The sequence below is a fragment of the Anomaloglossus baeobatrachus genome, chromosome 3, assembly GCF_048569485.1.
Source record: "Anomaloglossus baeobatrachus isolate aAnoBae1 chromosome 3, aAnoBae1.hap1, whole genome shotgun sequence".
Taxonomy (NCBI): Eukaryota; Metazoa; Chordata; class Amphibia; order Anura; family Aromobatidae; genus Anomaloglossus; species Anomaloglossus baeobatrachus.
In genome coordinates, this window is record NC_134355.1 from 118,901,909 (window position 1) to 118,923,789 (window position 21,881).

The following is a 21,881-nucleotide window of genomic DNA, read 5'->3' on the forward strand; positions in this document are numbered from 1 at the left end:
TTCTCCTGCTTTGGCAACACTAATTGTATTTTGGTCCTGCCAATAAAGCATATTTGAATTTGAATTTGAATTTGAGTGTTTCCTACCACCACCTAAAGGGAAAATTAGGCCTCAGTGTGGCCCCTGTAGAGGTGATTGGAGGAGGGTAGTCACTCCCAGTAAGTGTGCAGTACTGAGGCATAAGGTGTTGAATGGTTGGAGAAATTCATCTGTTGCTGCTTCTGCCAGTACTTTACCCTCTATTACCAGGTGTGTGCAAGGTAATAAACGTTCAGGTCCAGACCTATGTAAGAATGACTGTGTGGGTGTCCACTAAAAACACCAGGTGGAAGTGTGTGTCTGGAGCTTTAGGCTCGAGGTTTATCGGTCCCTTTAGAGTTACTGACATTCTTAACCCTATGGCCATATGGCTGGAGCTACCCCCAGCAGTTAACACCTATGACGGAATCCACAGGTCTTTGCTCCGGAAAGGTGTGGTGCCTCCTACTGGAAACTGGAGGGGTCTGTTCACATTTGAGAGGAACGATATTACCAGTCTTGAGAGTCCTGAGGACTCTCATTAAAGAGGGGGTACGGTCACGGTCATCTCCCTGTTTTTGGAGACTAGTGACAGCTTGGACTGGAAACCCTCATCTCTATCTGGGACTTGCCTGGCAGAGTATGCAAACTGCCATGTAGTCTTCCTTAGGTATAATCCCCATGTTCCACTTGTTGCATGTTTCCTTTTTCTTTCTAAGCAGGTGATGTAATTTTTGGTCATCCATACTGGTTTCTTTAAGTCTCCCATTTTCTTCCTTTTAGGTATTATTAGTTCTTGTGCATTAAGGTTTTCCTTTCGGAAGATTTCTCATCCTTCGTGTGCAGTTTTGTGTTTAAGAATTATGTGCCAAGCAATTCTACCATCCTTTGCCTTTAGGCACTTTGGAGTCTGCGCTGCTAAATTCAAGCTTTGAAGTTGTCTTCTCAGGTGTTCCCCCTCTTGCAACCCTAAATTCAAAGATAGAATGATCGCTGAGTCCCAGTGTCCCTGCTACCCTTAGTCACTTACCATATCCTCGCTGTTTGTTAGGACTATGTCCAAAATGCCTGTTTCCCTCGTACTTTTTTCTACCAGTTGGGAGAGGAAGTTGTTTCCATGGAAGGATAAAAATTGGATCAGGGCTTTTACCTATGAGGGTTTCCCAATGAATGTCTGGGTAGTTGAAATCTCCCATGATCACTATTTCATGTTTTTTGAGAATGTGGCCATTTGATGTGAAAAAATCTGTTTGACTCGTTGGTCTAAAATGAACACTTGTTATGATGTCCTTCCTGTTGTTTACTCCATCAATTCTTACCCAAATATTTCATAATAGATTTTCATTCTCTGAAACTTTAATTTCTGTGATGTGTTCTTGTTTGACATACATTGCATCTCCTCTACCTCTTTTCTTAGTTCTATTCTTTTTGAATAAGCTGTATCCTTCCATCTGTATGCTCCAATCGCGTGTGTCGCTCTACCAGGTTTCTGAGATGCCAATAACATCATATTTTTCCTTCTGTATTACTAGCTCTAGTTCTTATTGTTTGTTTCCCATACTTTGTGCGTTTGTGTAGAAACATTTACATCATGCCGGGCCTAGAAATCATAAGTGGCGCTTGTGATTCCAAAAGGTATAATGAGGTTTGTAGGGCTCCTGTCTGACAGTCATAATATACTGTTGTGCCTACTGGACTCAGGGTACCTGAGAATTTATTAGCTCATCTCTACTTATCATTATATTAACCCCTTCATGACCGGCCGTTCTTGCGCTTTCCGTTTTTTTTTTCACCATCCTTTTTCCGAGAGACATAACTTTTTTTTATTTTTCAGTCAATCTGGTCATATGAGGGCTCATTTGTTGCGGAACGAGCTGTACTTTTAAATGAATCCATGAGGTTTGCCATATAATGTACTGGAAAACGTCAAAAAAATTCCAAATGCAGAAAAATTGCAAAAGAGTGTGATTGCCCTATTGTTTTTGAGATATTTAATTCACTGTGTTCACTATATGGTAAAACTGATGTGTTGGTGTGATGCCTGACATTGGTGCGAGTTTGTGGACACCAAACATGAATAGGTTTATTTTTATCTAAGGGGTTAAAAAAAATCAGAAATTTGTCCGAACAAAGTGGCGCACGTTTTGCGTCATTTTCCGAGACCTGTAGCGATCTCATTTTTTTGGTTCTATGGGTCAGTGACAGCTTATTTTTGAGTCTCGGGTTGACGCTTTTAACAGTACCATTTCGGTGACCAAAAAATTTAATTTTGAAATTTATAATTTTTTAGCCGCTACTCCGTTTACCAATCAGATTAATTGATTATCTGATGCGCAGTGTCAGAGGATGATCTCACTCACCTCTCTGCTGCTGCCATCACCGTACAATGCTGGATTTCGGCTCTGTGCACATGATCCCGGAGTTTCGGTCATGCGCACTACTCCAGATTAAAACCAGGACTCATACACCCACCTTCATAGTGCGCATGACCAAAACTCCAGGGTCATGCGCACTGAGCCAAAATCCAGCGTTGGGCGGCGATGACAGCGGAGAGGTGAGTGAGATCATCCTCTGATGCTGTGCATTCATTAGCATGTTAGCACGCCCACAGGGGCACACTAACATGCTAACGGGGTTGATTAGCAAGGGAAGCAACGTCCTTGGGACTAGTCCCCGTGCTCATTAGAATACGGTAAAAGATCTTTAGAAATATTTTTTCTAAAGATCCCTTTATCTAAGCTACTAGATACAGGGACGGTTAGACAGGGATTAGCAATATGCACCCAGAAGTGCTCATGGTTCTGAGTGCATATTGGACCTGATGGGTTCCCTTTAAGTAGCTCAATCAGAAGTAATATGGAGTCACCACTGATTTTAGTTATCTCTTCTTCCAGGTGCATGGGCAGCAGTTTGGAGACCATACGCTTTCAAAACTCTACCGACTTTTCTTCCCACTCCAGGATCTACCAGCTGGACTGTCGCAACCAAGCAGGTGCAGAGTGTTTGCAGAAATATTCTTCAGCATGGACACCATTGTCAGGATGCTCTGCCACCAATCTGATATCGTCACATCCTCCAAAGTGAAGCAGGGAGTCCAGGACAAGATGTGCAAGTGAGTATTAAAGTTCAGTTGACACGATACAAAGCCTTTATAGAATGGGAAACTATAAACCATTCTTTTTTTACGCAATTTTTTTTGCCATTTTACATGCAGTTTGAGGAATGTAACATTGTACAGGTTAAAACCATTTACAAACGGGGTTCAAGTTCAGACAGGAGAATATTCCCACCTTCAAAGTTGGAGAAAAGACGAATTTTAATTTAACTGTGGAGCCGATTGTTCTAGAAGGTGAATATTTTTTTTACAATGCAGTTTTGCTTCTGATGTTAGTTTTAAAGTTTGCTTCCTGTTGCCTCTTTTGCTTACACAGCTTTAATTGGTTGTCTAGGAGTGTGATAGTGATGGCCTCTTTAGTACCGTATTTTTCAGACTAGAAGACGCACTTTTTTCCCCCCAAATGTTGGGGGAAAGTGAGGGGTGCGTCTTATGGTCTGAATATAGGGCTGCGGCCGGGAATGTGGGTGCTGCGGTGTAGCGGGTCATCGGCGGCACGAGCAGGCTGCAGCAGCGCCTACCGTGACCACGTGGGCCTGCTCATTACATATGCACGCCCATCCTCCCGCCCATCATCCCTCAGCGCTGAAGCCGGCGCGCACAGGTGGGTGGGATGATGGGCGGGGGGGTGCGCGCATACTAAATAGCCGGCCGTGATCACCCCTGGCAACTACAGCCTGGAGTGATCATGTGCGTCTGTATTCACTGCCCCCCGCGCAGCATCATCAGCGTGGGGTGCAGTGAATAAGTACAGTATACTCACCGGTCACTTCCTTGCAGCACGCAATGTCCTCCTGTCTGCCGGTCAGCTGATCTGGGTAGAGAGCGGTGAGCACAGCGATGACGTCATCGCTGTGAGTGCCGCTAGACTCCACGCAGGTCAGCTGACAGGCAGACAGGATGACGAGCGATGCTACACGGACGTGACCGGTGGCGGCTCCACACAGATCAGCGGCGCTGCTGCCGCCACAGACAGGGGGAGGAGCAATGCTGCATGGAGCGAGGAAAGGTGAGTATAAATGTTTATTTTTTTTTGTGTGATACAAGATGCATGCCATATAGCAGGATGGGGCCATATAGCAGAATGGATGGGGTATATAGCAGGATGGATGGGGTATATAGCCGGATGGATGGGGGTATATAGCAGGATGGATGGGGGTATGTAGCAGGAAGGGGCCATATAGGAGGATGGATGAGGGTATATAGCAGGATGGATGGGAGTATATAGCAGGATGGATGGGAGTATATAGCAGGATGGATGGGGGTATATAGCAGGAAGGGGCCATATAGCAGGATGGATGAGGGTATATAGCAGGATGGATGGGAGTATATAGCAGGATGGATGGGAGTATATAGCAGGATGGATGGGGTATATAGCAGGATGGATGGGGTAGATACCTGGATGGATGGGGGTAGATAGGATGGATGGGGGTAGATAGCAGAATGGATGGGGGTTGATAGCAGGATGGATGGGGGTACATAGCAAGATGGATGGGGGTAGATAGCATGATGGTGGTATATAGCAGGATGAGGGCATATACCAGGATGGGGTACATATATACAAGTATGGGCATCATATACAAGGCAGGAGGATCATTACCAGGATGGGTACCTTAGCAGAGAATTTGGGGACATTACCACCATAACAATGTCAGCAGCAGATCCTCGCCCCATAAGTGTGTCATGACCACATTTTTTTCCTAAAATTTTATTTTTCTATTTTCCTCCTCTAATTCCAGGGTGCGTCTTATGGTCCGGTGCGTCTTATAGTGCGAAAAATACGGTATATCAGATAAGTAGGCGTCGGACATCTGGCACCCACTTCCTATCAGAGCCAAAACTCCACAGCGCCTTACAATTTGTCGAGGTACTTATTGGATACTTCAGTTCAACTCCCAATAACTTCAATAGGTCATCAATATCATAGTCCTATGGAGCCCCATTAAAGAGGACCTGTCACCAGTTCAAAAGTGGCCAGTTTTTGCCCATATATTATTGCTTATGCCTCTCTGAGTATTCCAGTTTTTTTCATATTAATTTGTATGGTCATTACTAATGGGGCGTGGGTCACAGGATCCTCTGGGGTGTGTGTTTAGGCTGCTCTGCATCTGTGAGCCACACCCTCTTGGAAAAGACCATAAAAATTAGCACTAAATAAAGAGGCCCATGATCGTATGTCTTATTTAAAAAAAAAATGAAAAAATTAAATACTCATAGGAACAGCGGCAGTAAAATAAGAGTAAAATCTGGTATCATTCAGTTTTAATTTTTTGGTATCTTGAACCAATTTAATTTTTTTTTGCTATGTATATGTGCCTCCTGTGGGAGTACATTACTATAGCGGTTTGATCAGTGTTTTGTGGTCTGCACGATTTAAACGCTTTTACAACTTTTTTATTTATTTCTTACAAAGCATATGTAGCGCCCCTGAGCTACTCAGGGCACTACTAGGAACTGCATCCTCACCAGGATGCAGGGCCTACCCCCAGGACCTGGAACACCAGTGCCAGTGACATCAGTACACACTAAACTCCAAGTTTCAACTCCACACCAGGGGTAATTGGCTAGTCAGACACAAGAGGGATGGCCACCTAGAGCGTGGAGCCAGTCCAGGGGACTAGACAACATAGTGGGAGGGGACTAAGAGCAGTCTAGAGTAGAGAGTTAAGCAGTAGAGACGTGCCTAGAGCAGGGTCTTTGAACGGTGCCCTGGGGGCACAGGAGAGTGGTCGCCAGGGTAGGTACACCCGACTACCACTGGGACCAGAGCACCGACTGGGCACAGTGCCCTAGGTCAGGAGCCAGTTTCACACAGCCTGGCAAATACCTGCACAGTGAGGGGACAAATCCTGGGACATGAGCAGTAAAGAGCGAATCAGGGATCTGAAACCCAGACCGGCCCCACAGGGTCCACACTGCCTGCCGTACGGACGAGGAGACTACCAAAAGACAGTCAGGGCTCCTGCTTCAAGTTACGGGGACCAAACCACACTGAGAGTGCTGGGGACAGAGCAACCGAGTCATCAAACTGGCACTGGAAATACAGGGACCTGAACCGGCCATCCAACGGCTCAACCGTGAGTATAGAACTGTTAAACTACTGCCATCTTTATTTCTGTGAAAAACTGGCTGCACTATCACTGTGGCAAAAGCAAGCGAAAAGCCGACTCCGCCCCTGGGATTGTACAGCATGCAAAAGCAAAACTAACTGCAGGAAACCAGAAGAGGCGCCGGCAGAATGCACCCTGGTGCACTGGAGGGACGGCAGTTCTGGATCGCGAGACCAGTGAAACCGCAAAAGACAGAATGTCTGCTCCCATGGACCGAAGATTAGAGCGGCCCGGAACCTTACCCTGGCTTGAAGAGGAGTTGGGGCGGCTGTGCCTCCGGATGCAGGCACAGATGATCCAGCAGATCGAGGACTGGCATTCGGAGATGATGGGGATGGTGGTGACCGTGCTCGCCCACGAAGAATGGGCCCTGTATGAAGAGCAGCGTCGGGAGCCGGTAAGAGTGCAAGCCTCCCTGGCCCCACTAGTCCCCATGGCAGCGGAACCCGTACCATCCCTGACCGCTGACCAGCCGGTATCACTGGACCCTCCGTCCATGGCCAGACCAGGCTGCAACGCCTCCGTCCACGGCCAGACCAGAATCGGCCGCAACGCCTCCGTCCACGGCCAGACCAGACCAGGCCGCAACGCCTCCGTACACGGCCAGACCAGGCCACAATGCCTCCTTCATCAGCCAGATCAGACCCGGCCGCATTACCTTCTCCGGAGGAGAAGGCCCCAGCTGCCCCCTTGCCGGCAGCTCGACCAGACCAGGCCATTCTGCAGGATGCAGCCCTGGAAGACCCGACGACCGACAGAGGAGTCACCGGTGACCAGGCTGAGCAGATACCCGCTGATGGGGTTCCAGATGCGGACTGTTCGGGTTCGGGGAGTATGGTGTTCGAGCCGGAGTGCAGCATGGCTGTCGCTGCACAACGGGCTGTCGTGGATGAGAAAGTCGATGAAGCCTGCCAGGCCACCATCCAGCAGCTGGCCCGGGAGTAGCAGGAGTGTGCAACCAGGAGGAAGCAGGTGAAGGCCCGTGATCTGCAAGAGAAGCAGAGCCTGCGCCGAGCCAGCTGGGGAGCCCATAGGGTCCGATACCAGGGCACCGCAGACAGATTTGATCAGCAGAAAGGCTGGGGCTTTATCAAGGAGCCCGCAATGCAAGCAGGAATATTTGTATCTCGCCGGGATGTATTGGACTACCTACAAAAGAGATATCTAGACCGTAACCTGCACCTGGGTGATGTGGTCACATACACCAGACACCATGGAGAGCGGTGCTGGTACGCCTTAGATGTTCAGAAGATCAGAGAGCTGTCAGCCCCCACTCCTCCTACTCCTCCTCCATTTCCAAGTTCATCTACACTGTGGTAGCTGAACCAGGCTACACCAGTATTTGTTGTTATAGAAAATGTTGAAAAAGTTGCATACTGTTTTGAAACGTTAATATAAACACAGACCACTGGTCATTGGACTGGGAATGACCCGAACTCTCTAAGTGTACATACAGTCATGGCCAAAAGTTTTGAGAATGCTACAAATATTAATTTTTACAAAGTCGACTGCTTACATTTTTCTAATGGCAATTTGCATATACTCCAGAATGTCATAAAGAGTGATCAGCTTAACAGCAATTACTTGCAAAGTCAATATTGGCTAAGAAAATGAACTTTAACCCCCAAAACACATTTCAATATCATTGCATTCCTGCCTTAAAAGGAGCAGCTAACATTGTTTTAGTGATTGTTCCATTAACACAGGTGTGGGTGTTGATGAGGACAGGGCTGGCGATCAATCAGTCATGATTAAGTAAGAATGACACCACTGGACACTTTAAAAGGAGGCTGGTGCTTGGTATCATTGTTTCTCTTCAGTTAACCATGGTTATCTCTAAAAAAACACGTGCAGCCATCATTGCTCTGCACAAAAATGGCCTAACAGGGAAGAGTATCCCAGCTACAAAGATTGCACCTCAGTCAACAATCTATCGCATCATCAAGAACTTCAAGTAGAGAGCTTCCATTGTTGCCAAAAAGGCTCCTGGGCGCCCAAGAAAGACCAGCAAACGATCGGACTACCAGCAGTGCCGAGCTAGCTCAGCAATGCAGCAGGCTGGTGTGAGTGCTTCTGCACGCACTGTGAGGCGGAGACTCTTTGAGCAAGGCCTGGTTTCAAGGAAGGCAGCAAAGAAGCCACTTCTCTCCAGAAAAAACATCAGGGACCGACTGATATTCTGCAAAAGGTACAGGGAGTGGACTGCTGAGGACTGGGGTAAAGTCATTTTCTCAGATGAATCCCCTTTTCGATTGTTTGGGACATCTGGAAAACAGCTTATTAGGAGAAGAAGAGGTGAGCGCTACCACCAGTCTTGTCTCATGCCAACTGTTAAGCATCCTGAAACGATTCATGTGTGGGGTTGCTTCTCAGCCAAGGGAATCGGCTCACTCACAGACTTGCCTAAAAACACAGCCATGAATAAAGAATGGTACCAGAATGTCCTCCAAGAGCAACTGCTCCCAACTGTCCAAGAGCAGTTTGGCGCCCAACAATGCCTTTTCCAGCATGATGGAGCACCTTGCCATAAAGCAAAGGTGATCACTAAATGGCTCATGGAACAAAACATAGAGATTTTGGGTCCATGGCCTGGAAACTCCCCAGATCTTAATCCCATTGAGAACTTGTGGGCAATCATCAAGAGACGGGTGGACAAACAAAAACCAACAAATTCTGGCAAAATGCAAGCATTGCTTATGCAAGAATGGACAGCTATCAGTCAGGATTTGGTCCAGAAGTTGATTTAGAGCATGCCAGGGAGAATTGCAGAGGTCCTGAAGAATAAGGGTCAACACTGCAAATATTGACTTGCTGCATTAACTCATTCTGTCAATATAACCTTTTGGTACTCATAATATGATTGCAATTATATTTCTGTATGTGATGTAAACATCAGACAAACACAATCAAAAACCAGAGGGCAACAGATCATGTGAAAATATAATTTTGGTGTCATTCTCAAAACTTTTGTCCATGACTGTATGTTGCAGCAGTTGTGCATCCCAGAGTATACCTAACCATCAGGACACTGATACCGCCACCAAGGAGAGGAAGATTGGAGGAAAGGTCTGGGACAGAGGTAGCCCAGACCTGGTCACCAAGAAACCAGTGACCTGCCTCCTTAGTGGGTTCTGGGTGCAGGACCTTTGGGTGGTGGGTTGATGGGGAGAATGCTCACTGCAACATTAAAGAAAATGCCTCCCCTACGAGGGAAGAATGTTATGTATTTATTGTGTTTTAAAAAACCTTTATTCTCTTTTCCAGCCAGAGGACGTGCTGAGTTTCACCAAGGGGGAATGTAGCGCCCCTCAGCCACTCAGGGCACTACTAGGAACTGCATCCTCACCGGGATGCAGGGCCTACCCCCAGGTACCTGGAACACCAGTGCCAGTGACATCAGCACACACTAAACTCCTAGTTTCCACTCCACACCAGGGGTAATTAGCTAGTCAGACACAAGAGGGATGGCCACCTAGAGGGCAGAGCCAGTCCAGGGGACTAGAAAACCTGGTGTGAGGGGACTAAGAGTGGTCTAGAGTAGAGAGTCAAGCAGTAGAGACGTGCCTAGAGCTGGGTCATGTAACGGTGACCCGGGGGCACAGGAGAGTGGTCGCCAAGGTAGGTACACCCGAGTACCACTGGGACCAGAGCACCGACAAGGCTTTGCAAACTTTGCAAATATAGTTTATAGTTTATAAAAAGTCACACTTTTTTGTAGACAGCTGTTATGTAGACTTCTGCCTCCATGAGAAGAGAAAAATGTGTCATCCAATCCTGCAATCTCCCTTGTATCAGTGTTTCTGCCAATATATCAAATACTTATCAAAATATATATATATATATATATATATATATATATATATATCTCAAATACGTAAGTGGAGAAGTGGACCATTGCGCAAGAGGTGTTGACTACAGCTGGAGGACTGATGAGTTGAGTTGAGTCTTGAGCTCATTTGTTGTAGCCATGAATACTGTAATGTCATGTGCACTGAACAAGGTGATTTCCTTTTTATCTGCAGATGGAAGAGGCATTGGAAACATTTAGCCTTAAGAACGTCGGAGACTAATGCTGAAGACACAAAGCAACAGCTTCAGCAAAGTCTAAACATGCATCCAGTGCCCTTACAGGAGTATAACAATCTAGAAAGGGTAGGTATAGTTCAGAGATGAGTCATTAAATTTGCAGGATACTGGTACAGTCGCAACGTCATTAGTTCATAGCTGCTGTACGGGAGACCTGCAACCTTCCTCTTACCTGCTGGAATCTCGGTCCAGTGCAACATCATTGTTGGGATGTCACACACCCATGCAATTGTACTGGGCCTACTAATCGGAAGAGGCACTGAGTATATCGGTAGGTAGGAAGGCGATCGTAGGACTGCCCTGACATGGCCACTGGACCAGGATCTACCAAATTTATGTGCTCATCTCTTCAAGAGTGTAATGGGTTTAAAGGGGAGTAAAGGGGCTAATGTTTCCATTCTAGGAGTGTTCAGTCTGTGATGCTGTCTGCTTCTCAGACTCAAGCTAATCAGGTGCAGAAGCTTCAAACCATGATGTCCAGCAAACCCATCCTCCTGATGTCCAAACTCCTACTCCTTGTCCCTATTCTGCGTGGAGAAGAAGCCAGCCCTAACTGCGGACATTGTATGTGACTGTGCAATCTCCAGTCACCGATCTGCAGTGTCTAAAGGTAAGGAAAAGCTTCCTCTGGTCTTCTCAATTGTTTCCATATCTGAAAGTACCATAGCTTTCAGGTTACATTGTGAGTTTTCCAACTTTTGACATTTCTGCTTGTTGTCACTAGACCAGAACTTTGCTTCACATCCAAGAACTCACTCAACCTGATACAGTTTGTCAATTTCCTAGGCTGAGAGACCATTATTGATGAACTGAATGATGCTGTTTCTGTTTTCTTCGGAAATCTTCTTCATGGCTGCTCCTCAATTCAAACCAGTGACTTTTTGCTTGCCAATCAACCTAATAACATACTGATCTATTATGGAATGTGAGAACTGGTTGTAATTTGTAGTAGAAGATTTTTCTACCACGAGGAACAAAACCGTAACAATGCAGTAACATGATAAGAATCTGCATAACTAATAATATGCTAAGTAGTTGCAAGTCAAAATTATGTTTTAGATAGCCAAGATGATTATCTATAAAATGAAGGGAGTCTCATGTTCAAAGATGTAGTGGATGGTGAGATATGTAGACTGAGAATCAAAAGTTCAAAACATTGTTACCCTTTTGCTCATCAGTGTATATGCTTTCATTAATATGGCTGCCACCATGGACTATTAAGGGGGTGTTACACGCAGCGATATCACTAGCGATATCGCTGGTGAAAGCACCCGCCCCCGTCGTTTGTGCGTAACGGGCAAATCACTGCCCGTGGCGCACAAAATCGTTTGGAGCCGTCACACGTACTTACCTGCCTAGTGACATCGCTGTTGCCGGCTAACCGCCTCCTTTCTAAGGGGGCGGTTCGTGCGGCGTCACTAAGCGGCCACCCAATAGAAGCGGAGGGGCGGAGATAAGCGGGACATAACATCCCGCCCATCTCCTTCCTTCCTCATTGCCGGCGGCCACAGGTAAGCTGCAGTTCGTCGTTCCCCAGGTGTCACATGTAGCGATGTGTGTTGCCGCAGGAACGACGAACAACCTGCGTCCTCAACAATCAACGATTTTTTAAAAAGGAACAACGTGTCAACGATGGATGATAAGGTGAGTATTTTCCATCGTTAACGGTCATTCCTTGATGTCACACGCAACGACGTCACTAACTATGCCGGATGTGTGTTACGGAATCTGTGACCCCAGCGATATATATCGTTAGATCCGTTGTTGCGTGTAACGGGACTTTTAGATCTGTGCTTACTATTTACTCTATTCGTTCGGCACTTGCATATATGTATGGTATTTTGTCCCTGATGTGACATATCTATCTACCTATCTATCTATCTATAGTACTGTATATATACAATCATGGTCAAAGGTGTTGGCACTCTCGAAATTGTTTCAGAAAATGAAGTATTTCTCAAAGAGTACCGTCACTCTAAGCGACACAACCAGCGATCCCACCAGCGATCTGACCTGGCAGGGATCGTTGGTGCGTCGCTACATGGTCGCTGGTGAGCTGTCAATCAGGCAGATCTCCACAGCGATTAGAGATCAGCCTCCAGCGACCTGTGTAACAACGCTGTGCTTCGTAACCATGGTACACATCGGGTTACTAAGCAAAGCGCTTTGCTTGGATACCCGATATGTACCTTGGTTACCAGCGTCCGCAGCTGCCAGAAGCCGACTCCCTGCACACTTAACCATGGTACACATCGGGTTACTAAGCAAAGCGCCTTGCTTGGATACCCGATATGTACCTTGGTTACCAGCTTACTGCAGGCTGCCAGAAGCCGGCTCCCTGCTCCCTGCACATTCAGATCGTTGGCTCCCGCTGTCAAACACAGCGATGCCTGCTTCACAGCGGGAGAGCAACGAGCAAAAAATGAACAGAGCAGTGTGTAACAATTAGCCACCTCACAGCAGGGGCCAGGTCGTTGCTGGTTGTCACACACAGCGACATCGCTAGCAAGATCGCTGTTGCATCACAAAAACCGTGACTCAGCAGCGATGTCGCTAGCGATGTCGCTTGGTGAGACGTGGCCTAAAGAAAATTATTGCAATTACACATGTTTTGTCATATTGTCATACACATGTTTATTTCCTTTGTTTGTATTGGAACAATACAAACAAATCAGAGACAAATTGGACATAATTTTACACAAATCCCCAAAAATATGCCAAACAAAATTGTTGAGCTTAGGGTGCCAACAATCTTGGACTTTTGTGAGAAATGATGTCCAATTTCCTCTTTTTTTTGTGTTGTTCCAATGCAGAAGGGGAAAAATACATCATTTTCTGAAACAATTTCAAGGGTGCCAACACTTTCAGCAATGACTGTAGATAGCTAGATAATATTAGATAGATACTAGATATATACAGTGCCTTGCGAAAGTATTCGGGACCCTTGATTTTTTCAACCTTTTCCCACATTTCAGGCTTCAAACATAAAGATAAAAATTTTAATTTTATGGTGAAGAATCAACAACAAGTGGGACACAATGAAGGTGAACGATATTTATTACTTATTTTAAACTTTTGTAAAAAATAATAAACTGAAATATGGGACGTGCAATATTATTCGTCCCCTTTACTTTCAGTGCAGCAAACTCACTCCAGAAGTTCAGATCTCTGAATGATCCAATGTTGTCCTAAATGACTGAAAATGATAAATATAATCCACCTGTGTGTGATCAAGTCTCCGTATAAATGCACCTGCTCTGTGATAGTGTCAGTGTTCTGTTTAAAGCGCACAGGGCATCATGAAGACCAAGGAACACAACTGTGATACAGTTGTGGAGAAGCTTAAAGACGGATTTGGTCACAAAAAGATACTTTTGCAAGGCACTGTATATATATAAAAGATGGCTAGTTAAATAGCTTGTAGAATTTTCTATTGAGCCAAATAAAGAATGAAATGAAAAAAAATGACGTGGGATCTCCTCAATTTTTGTTAACCATCCAAGGTAAAACAGACAGCTGTGAGCTGATATTATAAGGCGGGGAAGGGCCACGGTTATTGGGCCCTTTCCAGCCTAAAAATACCAGTCCGCAGCCATCACAGAAATGGAGCATCATGAGATGCTCCAAAATATTGCTCTTTGTCTAGGCTCTTCCTGATGCCTTAGTGCGGTGGCAATTGGAGTAATGGTTTTTGGGGTTACTATTGGCTGTGAAGTGTCCAAAACACAGATGACATCAAGCCCGGGTGTTAGAAATGGAGAGGTGTTTATAAGACTCCCCCATTACTAACCCAGTAGTAAACAAGTAAAAGACACACAAACAGAAAAAAAAACTTTATTGAAATGAATACTCCTGACTAGAGTTGAGCGCAGTTCGCGGTTCGAGGTTCTCCAGTTCGCGCCTCGAGTGATTTTGGGGGCTGTTCTAGATCGAACTAGAACTCGAGCTTTTTGCTAAAGCTCGATAGTTCTAGATACGTTCGAGAACGGTTCTAGCAGCAAAAAGACAAGCTAATTACTAGCTGGCTTTCCGCTGTAATAGTGTAAGTCACTCTGTGACTCACACTATTATGACATTTCAGTGTATAGTGTGCGGGAACAGCGCATTCAGATCACTGCTGTTTGGATAATGGCGATCGCCATTTTTTTTTTTTTCCTTGTCTTCCTTCCCTAAGCGTGCGCGTGTAGTGGGGCGGGCCATCATGTCAGCCAATCCCAGACACACACACAGCTAAGTGGACTTTTAGCCAGAGAAGCAACGGCATGTGTGATAGGATGTCCATGTCACATGTCCATGCATTATAAAAACGGACATTTTCCTCCAGCACGCCATTCTGCATCTTGGTGTCAGTCACCGCTGGCGTAGCTCCTGTCTCCGATACTGCTGTGTACGCTCTATACACAGCGCTATACAGAATAGGGATAGAAGTTTCTATTAGTCCTTGTAAGGGCTAATACTGGCAGGGTCAGAGCCATAGGTGACAGTCAGGTCCGTGAAAACAGATTTTAACAGCTACACAAGATGACAGCGTCTGTGTAGCTAAGGTCAGGGATTTCCTCGCTGCATTTCCCCATTAGGAGGGATAGAAAGGGAGGCTTCCTTTCCTCTACCCAGAGACCCACAACCCTGCCACTGTACCCTGCTGCCCTTTGCACACTCAAACTCATTGTTACTAAGCCATTATACTAGCAAACACTGAGTAAACTTAGTGGCATCCGAAAAGTGGCTGTTGGACTTCCATTAGTGTCCCACTGGTGCAAAGCTATTTGCAGCACCACTGCATTGCACACTCAAACTCATTGTTACTAAGCCATTATACTAGCAAACACTGAGTAAACTTAGTGGCATCCTAAAAGTGGCTGTTGGACTTCCATTAGTGTCCCACTGGTGCAAACCTATGTGCAGCACCTCTGCATTGCACACTCAAACTCATTGTTACTAAGCCATTATACTAACAAACACTTGGTAAACTTAGTGGCATCCTAAAAGTGGCTGTTGGACTTCCATTAGTGTCTCACTGGTGCAAACCTATGTGCAGCACCTCTGCATTGCACACTCAAACTCATTGTTACTAAGCCATTATACTAGCAAACACTGAGTAAACTTAGTGGCATCCTAAAAGTGGCTGTTGGACTTCCATTAGTGTCCCACTGGTGCAAACCTATGTGCAGCACCTCTGCATTGCAAACTCAAACTCATTGTTACTAAGCCATTATACTAGCAAACACTGAGTAAACTTAGTGGCATCCTAAAAGTGGCTGTTGGACTTCCATTAGTGTCCCACTGGTTCAAACCTATGTGCAGCACCTCTGCATTGCACACTCAAACTCATTGTTACTAAGCCATTATACTAGCAAACACTGAGTAAACTTAGTGGCATCCTAAAAGTGGCTGTTGGACTTCCATTAGTGTCCCACTGGTGCAAACCTATGTGCAGCACCTCTGCATTGCACACTCAAACTCATTGTTACTAAGCCATTATACTAGCAAACACTGAGTAAACTTAGTGGCATCCTAAAAGTGGCTGTTGGACTTCCATTAGTGTCCCACTGGTGCAAACCTATGTGCAGCACCTCTGCATTGCACACTCAAACTCATTGTAGCTAAGCCATTATACTAGTAAACTATGTTTAAGTTTAAGGGCCGTAGTTGCATTGTCAGGGATAGTTATTGTTGTTTATTCTGCTGTTAATAAAGATAGACCACCGCTGCAATCTACACCACCTCTCAATTTTTACTACCACATTTTAAGTGCACAATCTTGTCGCAATCAAAATGAGTGGCAAAATGACAGATGCTGGTGGAAAGGGGAAGAGGCGTGTTGGAAAAGGAAAAAAAGGGTTTGTCCGTGGGGAAGGTGGCAAAGCTCCATTAACATCTGCTGAAGATAGACCATCTTCCAGCAAAAATAAGATGTCTACTACTTACCGTGGATAATCCGATGTGCTCCCTTTTTTACGGACACGAACAACTGGAACAAATGTAGATGATGGCCAAAAAAAGAAAATGCTTGAATGGATCTAAAGTGGTCCAACAAGTGCCCTCTCCTCCACCTCAACTACCGCATCCAAAAAACACCAGTTCTCTGAGTTGTCATCCCAATCACACTTGCTTTCTCCCAGCTCTGAAGTCTCCATCCGCCCTGCACAGTATGGTGGAACTGAGATGGCTGAGTCTGCAGAGCTGTTCAGTCACACTATAGCCTGGGAATCAGAGGTCTGCTCCCAAGCTACAGTGAGTACAGACCAGGAAATGGTCTGCAGTGATGCCCAGAACCTTTGTGACTCAGATTCAGGCCGTGATGACCAAGTTTCTGAGCATAATGTTGACCCTTATTCACAAACTGAAACACCTGTTGTAATAGACAATGAGGAACATACTGATGACGATGAGATGCAGATACCAGATTGGGATGACAACTTAAATATTCGGTCAGGGCAAGAAGAGGCTCGGTCTGAGGGTGAGGGGAGTGCAAACACAACAATTGATGAGGAAGTTCTAGATCCCACCTACTGTCAACCCACAGTCAGGCCCTCGAGGAGGTCAACAGAGACGGTGGAGGAGGATGCAACTGACGATGAAGTTACCTTGCGCCTTCCTGGACAGAGTCGGAGTACTGGTAGCACGTCTACAACTGCATCCTCAGCCACCACTGTGCCTCTGAGCACTAGTCGGGGTGGATCAGCAGGTCGCATGCCCTCTAAGCCTTGCCTAGCCTGGTCCTTTTTTGACATAGCAAAAGATCGCCCAAATTATGTGATCTGTAAAATTTGTCGTGATTCTGTTAGTAGAGGGCAAAACCTCAGCAGTTTGACAACTTCTTCCATGAATCGTCACATGAATAAATATCATATGTCCCAGTGGGAAGCTCACCGTGCTGCCATGCGGCCTAGCGGAGCGAACCATCCACCGCCTGCCCCTTCCAGTGCATCCGTGCGTTCTTCATCTTCTAGGACTGTGGGGACAGCTGTCACACCTGGTTTTCCACGCACAACTTCCACCACTGTAACCGCAACAGGCAGTTTGCTTGGTAGGTCGTCAGTTGGTTTGGAAGGGGAAACAAGTGCGTGTGTACAGCTCTCTCAGACATCGATAGCACCAACGTTGGATGAAGGCAACATCATGTCTACACCTGCACTTTCCTCACAAACCTGCATTTTTCCAGGGACACCCTACTCAACACCGTCTACATACAGCAGCCAGATCTCTGTCCCTCAGATGTGGACAAATAAAAGGCCATTTCCTGCAACCCATGACAAAGCTAAGAGGTTGACTTTATCCCTCTGTAAGCTCTTGGCTACCGAAATGCTGCCTTTCCGCCTGGTGGACACACAGGATTTTAGAGACCTTATGTCTGTCGTTGTGCCCCAGTACCACATGCCCAGTCGCCACTACTTCTCTAAGAAAGGTGTGCCTGCGCTACACCAGCATGTCGCACACAACATCACCGCTTCCTTAAGAAACTCTGTGTGTGAACGGGTGCATTTCACCACCGATACTTGGACCAGTAAGCATGGACAGGGACGTTACATGTCGCTGACTGGGCACTGAGTAACTATGGTGATAGATGGTGAAGGGTCTGCTGCACAAGTCTTGCCGTCCCCACGACTTGTGTGTCAATCCTCTGTCTGTCCAAGTTCCGCCACTGCTTCTGCCTCCTCCACCTCATCTGGGTCTTCCACCTCCGCCCCAAGCCTGCCTGGTCAGGCCACCAGCGTTCTCACTGCGCAGAAGGAATCACGCACCCCTCATTACTATGCTGGCAGCAGAGCGCAACGGCATCAGGCGGTCTTTAGCTTGACATGTCTTGGAAATAGGAGTCACACAGCGGATGAGTTGTGGGCAGCTCTGGAGACTGAGTTTAATAAATGGTTGTCTCCACTCAACCTGCATCCTGGTAAGGCCGTGTGCGACAATGCTGCAAACCTGGGTGCGGCCCTTCGCCTGGGCAAGGTGACACACGTGCTTTGTATGGCTCACGTGTTGAACCTTGTTGTCCAGCAATTTTTAACACACTTTCCCGGCCTAGATGGCCTTCTGAGCAGGGCACGAAAACTGTCTGCTCACTTCCGCCGTTCAAGCACCGCTGCTGAGCGACTTGCATCGCTCCAGACGTCTTTCGGCCTGCCGGTTCATCGCCTGAAATGCGATGTGGCGACACGCTGGAATTCGACTCTCCACATGTTACAGCGACTATGGCAGCACCGCCGAGCCCTGGTGCAATACGTCATGACGTATAGCCTGTGCCAACGAGATGCAGAGGTGGGGCAGATCACCCTGATGGAGTGGTCTCAGATCAAGGACCTAAGCACCCTTCTGCACAGTTTCGACATGGCGACGAATATGTTTAGCGCTGACAATGCCATTATCAGCATGACAATTCCAGTCATTTACATGCTGGAGCACACGCTAAACACTTCGGAGTCAGGGGGTGGGACAACAGGAAGGGGAGGAACTACACGAGGATTCATATGCGCAAGACACAACAACATCACCAAGGTCATCATCACCAACGCGGCAGGCATGGGACCATGGGGGACAGGGATCAACAAGGGCGCATGGTAGCAGGCGAAATGTTGAGGAAGGTGCAGGAGAACATGAAGAAATGGAGGACGAACTGTCCATGGACATGGAAGACTCAGCGGATGAGGGAGACCTTGGTCAAATTTCAGTTGAAAGAGGTTGGGGGGAGATGTCAGAGGAAGAAAGAACGGTTAGCACCTCTATGCCAGAAACACAGCGTGGACTTGGTCCGCATGGCTGCGCAAGACACATGAGTGCCTTCTTGCTGCACTACCTCCAGCATGACCCTCGTATTGTCAAAATTAGAAGTGATGATGACTACTGGCTTGCCACACTATTAGATCCCCGGTACTAGTCCAAATTTTGTGACATAATTCCAGCCATAGAAAGGGACTCACATATGCAGGAGTATCAGCAGAAGCTGTTACTCGATCTTAGCTCGGCTTTTCCACCAAACAACCGTGCAGGTGCAGGGAGTGAATCTCCCAGTTGTAACTTGACAAACATGGGACGGTCTCGTCATCTTCAACAGTCTACCCGTACCAGTAGCACCGTATCTGGTGCTGGTAACAGCAATTTTATTGAATCTTTTCATAATTTTTTTAGACCCTCCTTTGCAAGGCCACCAGAGACAACAAGTCTGACACATAGTCAACGGCTGGAGAGGATTATACAGGAGTATCTCCAAATGAACATCGATGCCATTACTTTGCAAATGGAGCCTTGCTCATTTTGGGCTTCAAATCTTGAAAAATGGCCAGAGCTCTCCACTTACGCCTTGGAGATTTTGTTGTGTCCGGCTGCCAGCGTTGTCTCTGAACGTGTCTTCAGTGCTGCTGGGTGTGTGCTGACAGATAAGCGCACGTGTCTGTCCAGTGACAATGTGGACAGACTAACGTTCATCAAAATGAACAAGTCATGGATCCACAAGGAATTTACTACCCCTGTGTCATCCTGGGGAGAGTAAATGCTTGTGTATTTTTAATGTGCTTGATGCAAATCTAGCTGTGAAGTGTACAACTAGGGCACAAGTGCTGCCACTGATGGGGTGTCTGTGTGGCCCAATTTTTGGAAAAAGGGAGACTCTTCTTGGAGTAACCCTTGCTGTGTTTTTAAAAATGATCCAAGATGCACAGATCTGGGATCAGGAAAGACTTTGCTACCTACCCCGGTGTCATCCTGGGGACGGTTAAGTATGGCGTATTTTTGAATGTGCTTGATGCAAATCTAGCTGTGAAGTGTACAACTGGGGCACAAGTGCTGCCACTGAAGGGGTGGGTGTGTGTGGGGCCCAATTTTTGGAAAAAAGGGAGACTCCGCTTGGAGTCACCTTGCGGTGTTTTACATGATTTTAGAAGGTTTTTTCAACATTTGGTCCTAAATGGAACTGCACTTCAGTGTAATATAAACAACAACCTTGAACATGTGTACATGTTCAAAAAAGAAGTGACAATATGAGACAATTAAAAACAGTTTTTATTGAAATATAAATTAAAATCATACAAAAAATATACTAAAAAGACAGCAAGGAAGAAATGCTAGATGATAAATGTAATGTTAAGGGTCATGGACCGAACATCAAGCTATATTATTTTGTGATAATCTCTTATGCAAAAATGTCATGGGAATTTTGATAAATAGTTACCACCTATATTAAATATATATAAATATACCAAGCAAAATTGCTTCAAGAATGATTTTCTAGTTACTGCAATTAAAGTGCCAATGCGCTAGGGAACATGGGAGCCACCGAGGTGGATGGAAATAAATAGTTATATAAATAATTAATTAAATTATATCAAAAGTATCCAAGAATAATTTAACCGATCATCCCATACAGTGCAGCCCTCCCACACCTCACTGCACAGACACACAACAGCAGTTAACAAGGCATAATATTTTGGAAAGTATATTTACCAGTATATACAGGTGGTATCACAAGCAGTCCACGGCCCCTCACTCCGACACGTGTTTCGCTCTATTGCTTTATTAAGGAGCGTCACCGGAGTGGGAGACATCGCAGTTTAAGTACCCCCATTGACCAATGAATTGATGCCATACAAATCGCTTGTTAAGGTTCAGCCAATCGGCTATTGTTATACATACTAACTTAGATTTGCTCATTTCCTGGTTCAATCATGTGATATGTCACGTCATTTCCAGAATACGCTGGAGTATGGGCGTTCCAAATACCATGGTGACTCACCATGGAAACGCAGACGCTATAGTCCGTGCATAAGCGCGTGACATCACACGCCGTGTCTCCATTGGATGAGTCAAGTGGGTGGCGGACGTGATCGTCATCCTATGCATTAGACGCCGCGTCCGCCGTTGTCATGGGGATCGCTCCTGAGCATACAGAAGGCATGGCTTTCGAGCGGTCATGTGACATCGCGTCACCACACACCCATTGGCTAAGTCAAAGGTGATGGGTCCGATCCACAAAAGCGCTCAGAATACCACGTCCTTCCTATATCATGTGATATGTCACGTCATCATTACCAGAATGCATTAGGGTGTAAGCGTTCCAAGTACCAAGGTGATTCACCATGGAGACACAGACATTATAGCCCGTGCATGAGCGCGTAATATCAAACACCATAATCTCAATGAATAAATCAAGCGGACATCAGACGTGATCGTCAACCAATGCCCTAGACACCACGTCCACTGTTGTCAAGGGGATCATGCCCACGCATACAGAAGGCGCGGCTCCCGAGCGGTCATGTGACATCACTCACCGTACACCCATTGGCTATATCAAAGGCGACGGGTCTGATTCACGAAAACACTCAGAACATCACGTCCTTCGTTACCATGGGGACAACCACGTCCTATGTCCATATTTATTGACTATGTCAAAAGATGTTAGGTCCGATACACCCGGAAGCGCTCAAAAGGGCCATGTCCACCATCATCATGGGGACACCCACCATTCTGCATCACCATATGACATCGCACAATACACATCATGGTCAGACATGAGGTAGTCATGGAAACCTGCATTACAAATACTAATGTCATTCCTC